Raw genomic sequence first — 16,108 nt, 5'->3', positions numbered from 1 at the left:
GTTCCACTAGCAACCAGTCCTTCAAATAATTGTGCCAGGGTAAGTATGTGGGCACCCCTCAGGAGTCAACCAGTGTATTGGTAACCTGTGCTTGCCCAGCACCAAGCCCAGAGAGATAGGTCTGTATCTAATTTTTCCCCTTTTTGGGCATGATATTAGCCACAACAGTCAATAAGTGATTATACATTCTAAGGAGATGTTGGCTGTTATGGTCAGATTAGTCACTACCTCCCGCCAGAATTCGCAAACAGGGTCACATGCCCAGGTCATGTGTCAGAATGTGGCTCTAGGGACACCTCATTTGACATAGGCCAGTGATCTCTGTTGGTATACTGTGTGTTATTTTTTGTATGTGGAGTGTGTAGGAAAGTACCATCTTGTCTGGCATGTTACCCCCATTTTTACTTGTGTGTCAGTTTGTTTTTGCCTGTGTTACTTGGATCCTGCTAGTCAGGACCCCAGTGCTCATAGTTTTTGGCCTATATGTGCTCCATGTGTGGTGCCTAACTGTATCACTGAGGCTCTGCTAACCAGAACCTCAGTGTTTATGCTCTCTCTGCTTTTAAAATTGTCACTGCAGGCTAGTGACCATTTTTACCAATTCTCATTGGCACACTGGTATATGGTACCTAGGTACCCAGGGTATTGGGGTTCCAGGAGATCTCCATAGGCTGCAGCATTTCTTTTGCCACCCATAGGGAGCTCAGGCAATTCTTACACAGGATTGCCACTACAGCCTGAGTGAAAATAACATCCACATTATTTCACAGCCATTTTACACTGCACTTAAGTAACTTATAAGTCACCTATATGTCTAACCCTCACTTAGTGAAGTCCAACATGGACCCCGGGAACTGCCAAACTAGCTCTCTGGGGTTTTCACTGCAGCTAGCGCTGCTGCCAACCCACAAAGAGGCTTCTGCCCTCCTGGGGTCTGGGCAGCCCAGTCCCAGGAAGGCAGAACAAAGGATTTCCTCTGAGAGAGGGTGTTACACCCTCTCCCTTTTGAAATAGGTGTTAAGGCCTAAGATCAAGGATGGATGAGTACATGAAAAAGGCCAGTAAAAACCTTCAGGCAAGCCAGGAGCTGCAAAAGCAATGGCATGACCAGAAGGCTGTCCTGACCCAGTACCACCCAGGACAGAAGGTGTGGGTATTGGAGCGTGTGGCCCCAAGAGCACTCCAGGACAAATGGAGTGGACCCCATCTCATTTTGAGAAAAATGGTGAGGTTACCTACTTGGTAGAACTGGGCACTGCCAGGAGTCCCCTTAGGGTGCTCCATGTCAACCGCCTAAAACCCTACTATGACAGGGCTGATACCCTGCTCATGGCACCTAATGAGGGACAGGAAGAGGAGAGTGACCCTCTTCCTGATCTCTTCTCCACCACTGAAGCCAATGGCTTAGTGGAGGGAGTAGTACTTGCAGATTGCCTTACTGCTGAACAGAAGGACAACTGTGTAAATCTCCTAAGTTAATTTTCTGAACTCTTCTCACTGATACCAGGTACAACTACTTGGTGTGAGCATACAATCAATACTGGAGACAGTTTACCTGTCAAATGTAAGATTTATAGGCAGCCTGACCATGTCAGGGACAGCATTAAACAAGAGGTACAGAAGATTTTGAGGAGTAATTGTGCCTTCAGAAAGCCCATGGGCTAGCCCAGTGGTGCTTGTCCCTAAACCTCAGAGTAAGGATGGTAAAAGAGAGATGAGGTTTTGTGTTGACTATAGAGGCCTCAATCAAGTAACCAAGACAGATGCTCACCCTATACCCAGGGCAGATGAGCTAATAGATACACTGGCTTCTGCCAAGTATCTAAGCACTTTTTATTTAACTGCAGGGTATTGGCAGATTAAGTTATCAGAAGATTCTAAACCTAAAACTGCATTTTCCACTACTAGAGGACACTATCAGTTCACTGTAATGCCCTTTGGTCTGAAAAATGCACCTGCCACTTTTTAAAGGTTGGCAAATACAGTCCTTTAAGGCTTGGAAGCTTTTAGTGCAGCATATCTAGATGATATAGCTGTCTTTAGCTCCATCTGGGATGATCACCTGGTCCACCTGTGGAATGCTTTAGAGGCCCTACAAAAGGCAGGCCTCACTATCAAGGCTTCAAAGTGCCAGATAGGGCAGGGGAAAGTGGTTTATCTGGGCCACCTGGTAGGTGGGGAACAGATTGCACCACTGCAGGGGAAGATCCAAACCATTATGGAATGGGCTCCCCTACAACTCAAACCCATGTGAGATCATTTTTAGGCCTCACAGGGTACTAGAGGAGGTTCATTAAGAATTATGGCTCCATTGCAGCTCCTCTTAATGACCTCACTAGTAAGAAGATGCCTAAAAACGTATTGTGGACAGCTAGCTGTCAAAAAGCTTTTGATGAGCTCAAACAGGCCATGTGCTCTGCACCTGTCCTAAAAAGCTAGTTTGTGGCCTATATGAGTTCCCTGTGTGGTGCCTAACTGTATCATTGAGTCTCTGCTAACCAGAACCTCAGTGTTTATGCTCTCTCTACTTTTAAAAGTATAGGCTAGTGACCATTTTTAACAATTCTCATTGGCACACTGGAACACCCTTATAGTTCCCTAGTATATGGTACCTAGGTACACAGGGTATTGGGGTTCCAGGAGATCCCTATAGGCTGCAGCATTTCTTTTGCCACCCATAGGGAGCTCAGGCAATTCTCACACAGGACTGCCACTGCCACATCATTTCACAGCCATTTTACACTGCACTTAAGTAACTTATAAGTCACCTATATGTCTAACCCTCACTTAGTGAAGGTTAGGTGCAAAGTTACTAAGTGTGAGGGCACCCTGGCACTAGCCAAGGTGCCCCCACATTGTTCAGGGCAATTTCACCAGACTTTGAGAGTGCGGAGACACCATTACACACGTGCACTACATATAGGTCAATACCTATATGTAGCTTCACAATGGTAACTCCGAACATGGCCATGTAACATGCCTAAGATCGAGGAATAGTCCCACCATGCCAAATCTGGTCCTGGGGAGCCAATCCCATGCATCGTCGGGACTCCAGCATGGACACCCGGGTACTGCCAAACTAGCTCTCTGGGGTTTTCACTGCAGCTAGCGCTGCTGCTAACCCACAGACAGGTTTCTGCCCTTCCTGGGGTCTGGGCAGCCAAGTCCCAGGAAGGCAGAACAAAGGATTTCCTCTGAGAGAGGGTGTTACACCCTCTCCCTTTGGAAATAGATGTTAAGGGATGGGGAGGAGTAGTGTCACAGTGTCCTTTCCTCGGGATCTGCACGTTTCTGAACAAAAGGCCCTCCTCCCTGCAACACCAACTCAGAAAGCTATTATAGCACAGAGTTATGATGAAGCCAGGCTGGGGGAAGGGAATTAGGGTAGGGAACTGCAGGGAGAGAAATCTGAAAAGAAAAGGTTAGAACAAATATGCATATACTCATTCATAGCAGTATAACTCATCATTAGACTCTTGACTAAAGGCATCTCCGTGATATCAGATTGAGACCCCTTTTGAAGTGAGGGCAAAGCCCCTTCTTTGAATCGTGGAACAAGAACAAACTACAACCTCAGAGCCAAGAGATGGCAAGAGCTTTGGACTATGGTCATACTCTGAATATCAATCCTGGAACAATTATGCATTCATAACATAAACTTTTGATCATAGCCTAGAAATTCGCAAAGAATTAAATATGCTTTTCACATATTATGCTTTCCAAAAAATAATGAAAACTATAATTTGCTTATCTCCAAAAATGCTTCCACATTCACAACTGTAGGCCGGAAAGTTTTACTCATTGAACTTGAAGTGCTTTCTTCCTTATTCCAGATAGTGCTTTCACTTGTCTCATCTGAAGCGCTATGCTCGTTATGCTAAGGGGTGCCTTACTCATGTGGCCTGATTCACTTTGATTGTTGTGCCAAGGGCTTTTTACGCATGTGGACTGCAGCGCTTTGATTGCCGCGCTAAGGGCGCTTTACGCATGTGGACTGAAGCGCTTTGATTGCCGTACCAAGGGCGCTTTACTCATGTGGACTGAAGCGCTTTGATTGCTGTGCCAAGGGCGCTTTGCTCATGTGGACTAAAGCGCTTTGATTGCCGTGCCAAGGGAGCTTGGCTCATGTGGACTGAAGCGCTTTGATTGCTGTGCCAAGGGCGTTTTGCTCATGTGGACTAAAGCGCTTTGATTGCCGTGCCAAGGGAGCTTGGCTCATGCGGACTGAAGCGCTTTGATTACCGTGCCAAGAGTGCTTTACTCATGCAGACTGAAGCGCTTTGATTGCCATGCCAAGGGCGCTTTCCTCATGCGGACTGAACCGCTTTGATTGCCGTGCCAAGGGTGCTTTACTCATGCGGATTGAAGCGATTTGATTGCCGTGCCAAGGGCTCTTTACTCATGTGGAGTGAAGTGCTTTGATTGCCGTGCCAAGGCCTCATTGCTCATGCAGACTGAAGCGCTTTAATTGCCGTGCCAAGAGCGCTTTACTCATACGGACTGAAGCGCTTTGATTGCCATGCCAAGGGCGCTTTCCTCATGTGGACTGAAGCGCTTTGATTGCCAGGCCAAGGGCACTTTACTCATGTGGACTGAAGTGCTTTGATTGCCGTGCCAAGGGCGCTTTCCTCATGTGGAATGAAGCACTTTGATTGCAGTGCCAAAGGCACTTTACATGTGTGCCCTGAAGCGCTTTGCTCGTTGTGCTAAGGGGCGCTTTACTTCTGTGCTCCGAAGTGCTTTAATCATCGCGCCAAGGCTGCTTTACTCTGAAAACTGAAAACGCTTTGCTCGTTGTGCTAAGGGGCGCTTTACATTTTGGAAGTAACAACTCCCTTCAAGATTGGGCTCATCAGGACCTTACCGCTACGAGTACGACCTACTCGTATCTGAATTCACCATGGAAACAAGGATACTCCGATTTGCTGTCCATCTGCCATACAGGAAATTTGCTCTTCTTCAGAGGAACCCTCACGAGGTCTGACTGCATCGAAGTCTTCAAAATAGTGAGCAACGTGCTTGGGTGTGACTGGGCTTTATAGGACTGACACACCCCAAGATGGCTGCTGCCTCTAAAAACATGGGAATTGTAGTCCCTTCATAGAATAGCACTGATAAGTGTATCTTGTCCACCAATGTCCTGAACCTGCAGCTACATGAGCTTTACCACAGGGCAGACGACGCTGATGGCCACTTTTGGAACAAGAGGGGATGACAAGTGGTGAGCATAAAGTGCTGCAAATCCGCGCAGCGGAGTTTCGGGTGGGACCTGGACTGTGCACAGCCTTATTCCTGACAAGTAGCCTCCCCCAACCCCTGGAAATGCTTTGAAGGGCACAGATGGTGCCCTATTTGCATAAGCCAGTCTACACCAGTTTAGGGAGCCCCCAGCCCCTACTCTGGTGCGAAACTGGACAAGGGAAAGGGGAGTGACCACTCCCCTGTCCATTACAACCCTAGGGTGCCCAGAGCTCCTCCAGTGTGTCCCAGATCCCTGCCATCCTCAATGCCGAGGTGTGAGGGCACAATGGAAGCCTCTGAGTGGCCAGTGCCAGCAGGTGACATCAGAGACCCCTCCTGATAGGCTCTTACCTGGTTAGGTGGCCAATCCTCCTCTGAGGGCTACTTAGGGTCTCTCCTGTGGGTTTCTCGTCAGATAATGAATGCAAGAGCTCACCAGAGTTCCTCTGAATCTCTCTCTTTAACTTCTGCCAAGGATCGACCGCTGATTGCTCCAGGACGCCTGCAAAACCGCAACACAGTAGCAAGAAGACTACCAGCAACATTGTAGCACCTAATCCTGCCGTCTTTCTTGACGGTTTCCTGGTGGTGCATGCTCTGAGGGCTGTCTACCTTCACCCTGCACTGGAAGCCAAGAAGAAATCTCCTGTGGGTCGATGGAATCTTCCCCCTGCTAACGCGGGCACCAAACTTTTGCATCACTGGTCTCCTGGGTCCCCTCTCATCTTGACGAGCGTGGTCCCTGGAACACAGGAGCTGGATCCAAGTGACCCCGACAATCCAGTTGTCCAACTGTCCAAATTTGGTGGAGGTAAGTCCTTGCCTCCCCATGCCACACAGTAATCCTGTGTACTGCGTGACCTGCAGCTGCTAGGGCTTCTGTGCACTTTTGCAAGGAATCCTTCATGCACAAAATAGCCCAAGTCCACAGCACTCCGTCCTGCATTGCTCAACTTGCTGAGCTGACCACCGACTTCGTGGGACCCTCTTTTGTTGTGTTGAGATGACTGCCATGCTCAGATATTTTGAACGTCTGTTCAAGTGCTTCTGCAGTTGCTGCCTGCTTCTGCATGGGCTCTCTGTGCTGCGGAGTGCCCCCTCTGTCTCATCCTCCAATAGGCGACTTCCTGGTACTTCCTGGGCCCGGGCAGCACCAATTATCTTCATCCATGACTCTTGCAGCTAGCAAGGCTTGTTTGTGGTCTTTCTGCGTGGAAACAACTCTGCATCCTCCAACACGCCGTGGGGCATCTTCTGACCAAAGGAGAAGTTCCTGGAGCCTTTCGTTGTTGCAGAATCTTTGGCATCTTCCACCGGGAGGCAGCCCTTTTGCACCTTCATCCAGGGTTTAGTTGGCTCCTGCCCCCCTGGACACTTACGTGATGCTTCGACTTGGTCCCCTTCCTTTAAAGGTCCTCAGGTTCAGGAATCCATCTTCAGTGCTTTGCAGTCAGTTGTTGCCTTTGCAGAATCCCCTACCTCAACTTTACTGTCTTTCTGGGATAGAGGGTAACTTTACTCCTACTTTTCAGGGTCTTGGGGTGGGGTATCTTGGACACCCTTAGTGTTTTCTTACACTCCCAGCGACCCTCTACACACTACACTAGGCCTGGGGTCCATTTGTGGTTCGCATTCCACTTTTGGAGTATATGATTTGTGTTTCCCCTAGGTCTGTTGTCTCCTATTGCATCCTATTGTACCCTACAGTGTTTGCACTACTTTTCTAACTGTTTACTTACCTGATTTTGGTTTGTGTGTATATTTTGTGTATTTTACTTACCTCCTGAGGCAGTATGTCCTCTGAGATACTTTTGCCATATTGTTACTAAAATAAAGTACTTTTATTTTTTGTAACTCTGAGCATTGTGTTTCTTATGATATAGTGCTATATCATATAAGTGGTATAGTAGGAGCTTTGCATATCTCATAGTTCAGCCTAAGCTGCTCTGCTATAGCTACCTCTACCAGCCTAAGCTGCTAGTTCACTACTAATCTGCTAATAAGGGATAACTGGACCTGGCACAAGGTGTAAGTAGCATCAGGTACCCACTATAAGCCAGGCCAGCCTCCTACAGAGTGTATAAAATTAAAGTGGACTAGCTTAAAACTAAGATTGCTCGCTACATGCTGCACCAAGGAACATGTTTTCTCCAAGTCCCTTTTTCTTAGTGACTCCTACAAGAAATCCTCCCGTAGTCACTTGGCATGTGGTGGGACTTTGGTCTACCTGTTTTAGCCTCCACAGAGGTGATGAACTTATCCAATGGATACAGGTTTCAGAGTGTGGTGCATCTCCCTTCCTCCCATCTGCACAATGATGTGCTCAGTTTTTTTCTTTTGAAAGAGTTGCAGCCATTTTAAGGCTAAATACCCAGAGTACAAGGCATGTTTCAAGACTTGCTTAACCGTGATCTCCCACACACCTGCCACTCTCCTTACTACGTACAGAGTCTCTATAAGTTGTGCTGTTCACTTCATTAGGCACATCAGCAGTGATTGTTGGTCCATCTGTTCCTCCAGTAGTCTTGTCTCCCAGTTTTCTCTGTCTCCACACCACATTGCTGCATACTGGTGTTGGGCAGCTATGTAATAAAACTCCATGTCAGGTAAACCCTTATCCCCAGGTTTTGAAAGCTGTCTCCCTTCTCGGCTCCAGAGCTGGTAGCTTTTCTAGTGCCCGATGCACCAGGAAGCCCAGGGGGCAGGCTAGGGATTCTTCTTGGTTGATCTGAGGCCAGACACACTCCCAGACTGCTGCATTTTAGTTAGTAAGTGTGTCATCTACATACATGGATACCAAGTGGTCTGTTGTCTACATTTAGATTCCTCAAGTCCCCAGTGCGTCCGGCAGCCAACCCATCAGTGGCTCGACTGCCAGAGCAAACAACAATGGAGACAACAGGCACCCGCCTCATTCCCCTTTCCTTGACTAGCCACTGGAGATTACCCTCCCAACACCCTAGCGATGGGATCCATTCCCAGCAGGTCCACCCATTTCTGGAACTTTGAGTGAATGCCCATCTTCTCTAGGAGTGCCATAATAAATGCCCAGTCCAAAATGTCAAACACCTTTTCAACATCCAAGGCAATCAACGCGCTTTTCTTATCCCTTCCTGCAGTTAAGGGCCAGATGTAGCAAAGTCCCAAATTGCGACTTGCAATTTGCGAGTCCCTGCGACTCGCAAATTGCAAGTCGCAATTTGGGATACAGAAAGGTGACTCAGACACCTTCTGCGAGTCGCTATGGGGTCGCAAAGACCCACCTCATTAATATTAATGAGGTGGGTGACCCCAAAGCGATTCAGGGCACTCACGGACATGGAGGCCTGCTGGGAACAGCAGACCTCCATGTCCGTGACTGCTTTTAAATAAAGCAGTTTTTTTTTTTCAAAGTGCAACCCGTTTTCCTTAAAGGAAAACGAGCTGCACTTTGAAAAATAAACCGAAACATTTTGTTTCGGTATTTTTCAGGGCAGGTAGTGGTCCATTGGACCACTGCCTGCTCTGAAAAATTATTTTTTAGGCCAGACACAAAGGGGAAGGGGTCCCATGGGGACCCCTTCCCGTTTGCGACTGGGTTACCATCCACTTCAAGTGGATGGTAACTGCGAGTCCATTTGCGACCGCTTTCGCGGTCGCAAATGGAATTGCATACCAGTGCGACTCGCAAATAGGAAGGGAACACCCCTTCCTATTTGTGACTCGGAAATGCATTTTGCGAGTCGGTTCCGACTCGCAAAATGCATTTCTACATACCAGATGGGCTTTAGCGACTCGCAAACGGCGTTTTTCGCCGTTTGCGAGTCGCTAAAGCTTTCCTCCATCTGGCCCTTAATCCCTTACTGCAGGGCCTCTGGGTCTCCCTCTGGTTTTGGGACTATTATCATTGTGGATTACCTCATAGAGGCAGGCAATCTTCCTATCTGCCAGGCCTCATTGTAGACCTCCAGCAGTGCTTAACAAGTCTTCTTTCGAACATAGAATACCATTCTGCTGGAATCTCATCAGTTCCCATCGTCCTTCCTTGGGTCATACTTTGTATGGCCTTGAACAGCTCATCTGGCTGAAGTTACCTGTCTAATTCCTGTGCTTGAGAGAGCGTCAGTATTTTGATGTCCCTCAAGTATTCCTGTTTTTCCCTGATCTGTGATGCTTGTCTCCTTTTGTAAACCCTACCAGCTACTCCCCCAGACCCTCATTAGTAGCATTTTGAATCACTAGTTGTGTTCTGTTAATGTGCACTAAGGTGAGGATAGTTGACTAGGGTCTTCCCCTTTTCAGAAGCCAGGCAAGCAGTTGGCCAGATTTCCCCCCTACACTAGAAGGCACTGTCTATAGTCTTGCTTCCAAATCTCACCCACTTCTCATTGGGTTGCCAGGAAGTCTGTGGCAGTGACCTCTGTGCCTACCCTCAGTAAGTCTGCTAGACCTGTCACCATTCTTTTCATATTGTTTTGTAGTTGCCTACAAATCCTATACATGGTTCCCAAGCACTCCCTCCTTCAGACTACCTTCAGGAACTCCCATTCCGTCCCTCTTTACCCTGTCAATTTCCATTTATTTTCTATGTGTCAATAAATTTCCCTATCCCTTACCTAAATGTGGGGTCCCTGGGTGCATCTGTTTCCTGTTGGCACGTGCAAGTCCTAACTCAAAACAATTCGCTATTACATACTAGGATGTCTGGTGAGTGATCTGAATATTTCAAATTTATAGTTCTGATTTTAAACTACGAGAAAGGATTTACGCAGCCCCTTCACTTTTTGGGTGTAGTACAGGAACACATAGACAATGCAATTCTCAAAGTTAATTTCCCACGTTTTCCTGGGCCATTGTAGTAGTATGTCTCTATCTTTATAACTGAGGATCCTGGCAGTGACTGTTCTTGGTGATGCTCCCAGTGATGGCACCACCCCCAGTGCACAATGCACTTTTTCAATGGTGAACATGTGGAACAGACTTTCTCGTTTAACCAAATGTTTAATCCAGGTTTCCAGGAACAATCCAGGTAAGTCTCCTTCAGCCAGCTCACAAATTGAAGGTTGTTCCTAGGTGATCTGGCCTTAGCATTCTTCATCATGGATTCCAGAGTTTGGGCATCCTCTCTTAGTGTGCAGACAATACTCCTCATTATCTTGACCTCCTCTAGAAAAGTCTCAACAGTTTTATGAGTTCCCAGTGCCTGCTCTCTAACCTTACAGAGGTCCATTCTGAGTAAGTTGACCTGTATGGACACTGCATAGATTTTTTTTCTCCATTACCTCTCAGGAGTGTTCTATTCCTGCCAGGATTTGTGCTTCAGTGGGTTTGTCTGGTTCAATAGGCTGATCAGAGGCATTTCCCCTGTGTCTTCCTGTGCTCCCAAAGCCATCCTGTCTAGTAAGATATACAGACCTGATGGGGGGCTGTTGTGGGTTTGTACTTTCCCATGTCGGTGAAGTGTTTCTTGTCAGTGTGAGCCCACTTCTTTTGCCACTATCAAAGTTAGCAGCGTCTTAATCCTCACTAAAAGATTATAGAGTGTCCAACTCTAATGTGTGTCACTGTGCCTGAGGTCAGATGTGGCACCAAATCCATGTGTTGTAACAGTTCAATAGCTTCAGAGCATCCTGCTGCCCCCCCCGTTGTGTGCAGGGCACATGTTGCCCCTACTTCTCAGCAGTCCATGAACAGTCTTACGCAGGGGTCCAACACCTTACTGCTAAGTACAGCCCTTGTCGTCTATGCAGGCATCAGCCAGAGGTATGGAACCTCTTTGTTACTCTGCTGGTTCCTTATGCCAGCAAAACATACCCCTCCACTCCACCTTTCACCATCCTGGGGGGCTGCTCTTCAGTTTGCAATCTTCTGCCCCCCAATTCCAAGCTGTCTCCAGCCAACAGCTCCCTCTTGCTCACTGTGATGCACAGTGCAGATGACCGCTCTCCCAATGCAATAGCCTGCAGTCAGGCCCATCGGAGCCTGTACCACCATAGGCGCAATAGCCTCTCTGCGTCTGCCGGCCCCCAGGTCTGATGGACCTCACACCTTCCACCACTGGAGAGCAGTCCTCCACTTTGCAGCCACTCTCTGCCTTGCTCTCTCAAGGTCTGAGTCCCAAGACTCTATCTCATCTGCACAGCCGCTTGTAGCATTTCTCTAGGCATTAGCTGTTCCCAAGCCCCCTCTGGCCCAGTGCCACCATCTTCCTATTTGTTCTGTTTCCTGAAGAAGGTCACTCCTGACAGAGGCTCACATGCCGAGCGCTGCCATTCTGCCCCTCAGCCAGCCCCCGGGAGCCCAGGAATTCTCCATCTACTTAGCAACGCCAAACACAGCTCTTTGATCTGCCACCTTAGGCGTGTGTTGGTGCCATGATCACCAGGTTAAAACAGCAGTTCCAGCTACTTATCAAGCTCTAGTTCCTTGCCAATATATTTCTAAGTGCACGGCTTGAATTTTTCTGTAATCTTCCGTCTCTTCAGATCCAGGATGATGACAGATATTCATAGGGTCATTAGGAGCACAGAGCTAATGAGTCCATGCAGCCATCCTTCTAGGCCATGACCCCAAGTACCGTTAGAGTTACACGTGATAAAAAGATCTGTTTTTGTTTAACAAAAACCTTAGAAAGACACTAAGAAAACAAAGGTTAAAGTAACATTATAGTTAGGTGAATATGTCAGTGACAATTTAACTTTTTGAACTAAAAAACTATAACTTGCACCTCCACAATGCACTGCTTATGACCCTGCATGTTTCATCACTCATGACATGTTTTACGAAATTTTTGATGGCATCATCTTCTTTTGCACATTTTTCTCTATAAACTAATAGGGCATTAGAGGCCTGAAAGAAAGAACAAAATTGGTCAGAAAAGTATGAAGCATCATTAATGCCATTAGAGATACAACTCCCTTTGGTGCAGCAAGTATGTGCTATGTACAACATTGTCCCTATACTAAACACTTTATGGGCAGTTAAGTTCACATTAACAACTAACCACAGATTAATGGGAAACCCTCATTGCACACCGTGTTCAATCTGTATACAACTGTTCAGGCAAAGCCAAGCTTTTCAAGATACTCAGAGTCTGTTCCAAAATGAGCACCCTACTATGCACAGCTTTTATCTCTATCAAACCCCTCACAGTTACCAAACAGACCCAGATAAATGAAGTTGATATGAGTTGAAAAGTTGGTAAAATAATTACAGGGAGTGCAGAATTATTAGGCAAATGTGTATTTTGACCACATCATCCTCTTTATGCATGTTGTCTTACTCCAAGCTGTATAGGCTCGAAAGCCTACTACCAATTAAGCATATTAGGTGATGTGCATCTCTGTAATGAGAAGGGGTGTGGTCTAATGACATCAACACCCTATATCAGGTGTGCATAATTATTAGGCAACTTCCTTTCCTTTGGCAAAATGGGTCAAAAGAAGGACTTGACAGGCTCAGAAAAGTCAAAAATAGTGAGATATCTTGCAGAGGGATGCAGCACTCTTAAAATTGCAAAGCTTCTGAAGCGTGATCATCGAACAATCAAGCGTTTCATTCAAAATAGTCAACAGGGTCGCAAGAAGCGTGTGGAAAAACCAAGGCGCAAAATAACTGCCCATGAACTGAGAAAAGTCAAGCGTGCAGCTGCCACGATGCCACTTGCCACCAGTTTGGCCATATTTCAGAGCTGAAACATCACTGGAGTGCCCAAAAGCACAAGGTGTGCAATACTCAGAGACATTGCCAAGGTAAGAAAGGCTGAAAGACGACCACCACTGAACAAGACACACAAGCTGAAACGTCAAGACTGGGCCAAGAAATATCTCAAGACTGATTTTTCTAAGGTTTTATGGACTGATGAAATGAGAGTGAGTCTTGATGGGCCAGATGGATGGGCCCGTGGCTGGATTGGTAAAGGGCAGAGAGCTCCAGTCCGACTCAGACGCCAGCAAGGTGGAGGTGGAGTACTGGTTTGGGCTGGTATCATCAAAGATGAGCTTGTGGGGCCTTTTCGGGTTGAGGATGGAGTTAAGCTCAACTCCCAGTCCTACTGCCAGTTCCTGGAAGACACCTTCTTCAAGCAGTGGTACAGGAAGAAGTCTGCATCCTTCAAGAAAAACATGATTTTCATGCAGGACAATGCTCCATCACACGCGTCCAAGTACTCCACAGCGTGGCTGGCAAGAAAGGGTATAAAAGAAGGAAATCTAATGACATGGCCTCCTTGTTCACCTGATCTGAACCCCATTGAGAACCTGTGGTCCATCATCAAATGTGAGATTTACAAGGAGGGAAAACAGTACACCTCTCTGAACAGTGTCTGGGAGGCTGTGGTTGCTGCTGCACGCAATGTTGATAGTGAACAGATCAAAACACTGACAGAATCCATGGATGGCAGGCTTTGGAGTGTCCTTGCAAAGAAAGGTGGCTATATTGGTCACTGATTTGTTTTTGTTTTGTTTTTTAATGTCAGAAATGTATATTTGTGAATGTTGAGATGTTATATTGGTTTCACTGGTAATGATAAATAATTGAAATGGGTATATATTTTTTTTTGTTAAGTTGCCTAATAATTATGCACAGTGATAGTCACCTGCACACACAGATATCCCCCTAACATAGCTAAAACTAAAAACAAACTAAAAACTACTTCCAAAAATATTCAGTTTTGATATTAATGAGTTTTTTGGGTTTATTGAGAACATGGTTGTTGTTCAATAATAAAATTAATCCTCAAAAATACAACTTGCCTAATAATTCTGCACTCCCTGTACACTGTTTGCAAACAGTGAAACTCTCATGAGAAATACACCACAGGGTATTAACAAGTATCTACCGAGAACAGTGTACACTGTTTGCAACACTTGTCAATCAGACATGTCACTTAAAATAATCAAGGTCTGATGATGCTAAAGATTATACTACCTGCAGCCTTCATTCAGTGGTGAAAACTTTACAGACGGGCTATTTTCTGAAGCAAAAGAAGAACATTTACTTAGATTGGTACCTGGTGCACACAGTCTTCAATGTTATGTCCATGCTAAGACAATTCTGGTTTATAAATGAAGGCTGCTTAAAATACTTAGAATCTATTACTAGAATCTTTGGCATTTTGGCAATTTGTTTCTGCATGACTAAGTAAACTGTGTGGAAAATATTGGACACAAGTTATCAACTGACATTTGCAAACAGAGTTACTCTTCAATAGAAAGATTTCTAATGTGTCCAAAACCTCTACACATCTATGATGCATTTGAAGCACATATGTTATGTAAACACTTACACCCATTACCTGGACACAAGCTGTAAAAAATTATATATCAATAAATTGCATAGGGAAATGTATTTTGGGACCCCACTTTTTATTGACCCCCACTTAATAAATCACTCCAAAACATTTTGTCAAAAGGCCTCAAAGTTATTAGCAAACCAAATCTATTTCCTAGTAAAACACAGTCCTAACTATAACTACACACTGTGTGTGTCACACACACACACACACACACACACACACACACATATATATATATATATATATATATATATATTTATATATATATATATATATATATATATATATATGTATATATACACACACTCACAACATACATACATACACATATACCTATATGCCATAAGACCAAGGAGAAAGTGATGTTATACAGTTAGATTTAGTAATCATAGCCTACTTAAAAAACAGACTTTAGAAATTCACTGAAACAAACTTTAAACAAAAGGTAAAGGTACATTATAGTTAGGTGAAAATGGCAGTTGAAACATTCCTTTTAAAATGAAAAAAAAACCATTTGAAATTCACCAGTTATAGTTTTCTCAAGTAAGTATAACCTGTGCCCTAAACTAACAGTAACTCAGAACCTCAGAATGCACAGTATTGTCAACTATGATGTCATTCAGATATTCTAGTGATTCATCAATGATGGTAACAAAACACGTCATGGGTGATGTAATATGTAAGGTCATAAGCATTATATGGAACGGGTAACAGTTATAGATACTTTAGGGTACAAGGTTTGTCCAAACCTGACATGCACAAGACAAACAAACATTAAACCTACTGGATTTGTAAATACTTATTTGTGTAGTGGGAAGTGAGTGCAGACAAAAACTTTTGAAAAACTGATGCTACAGTTAAAAGAGAAAATTATTTAATTTTGCAGGGACCAGTGGAGGCCAGCTACAGTGTATCAGTGGGAGAACATCCTAAGGGCCAGATTTATCAAAGTGTTGTTTTGTCCTTGAGTCACACAAGGTAACACAAGGGCAATGAATCATTCCAACGAAATGGCAGAAATGTTCTTCCTACCATTCAGTAAACCCTTGGTTTGTGTTTCATAAGAAAAAATATGGAAAAAATAAACATTGGAATAGAAATCAGATTGGTAATCAGTGTTGAAAGAAGTTGCTCAGACGGAATGAGTGAGTGATTTACGTGGTCATATTAAATGCACCTTTAGAAGCATAAATCACAAGTAGCAGAGAAATTAAGGAACTACTAAAGAGTTTGGCATTCGGAGAAACACTACATCAACACGTATTATTATATTTTAATACTCTGTACTAGTACTCGTCTGGTGGACAGTCACTGTGGTCACATGTTTAATCCTCACGGTCTGTGACTGCAAGCGCTTGCTTTCAAATGGCATCCAGATTTGAGATCTCACCTTTCGGAATCACTTCTGAAATGGCATATTCCCTTTCATAGCAGCTGCATAATCAGTTTTATTATGCTTAATCGCCTAACATTCTTTCTGACAGTAATGACCGAAATCCCTGTACTGTAAAGATATTCTTTGGATTGGAAAAAACAGACATTTGTTTGTCAGTCTGCTTAGACATGGCTTTATTGTCCATACTGATATCAACT

Source organism: Pleurodeles waltl, chromosome 2_2, assembly GCF_031143425.1.
Source record: "Pleurodeles waltl isolate 20211129_DDA chromosome 2_2, aPleWal1.hap1.20221129, whole genome shotgun sequence".
NCBI classification, from domain to species: Eukaryota; Metazoa; Chordata; class Amphibia; order Caudata; family Salamandridae; genus Pleurodeles; species Pleurodeles waltl.
This window is presented reverse-complemented; position numbering follows the sequence as displayed.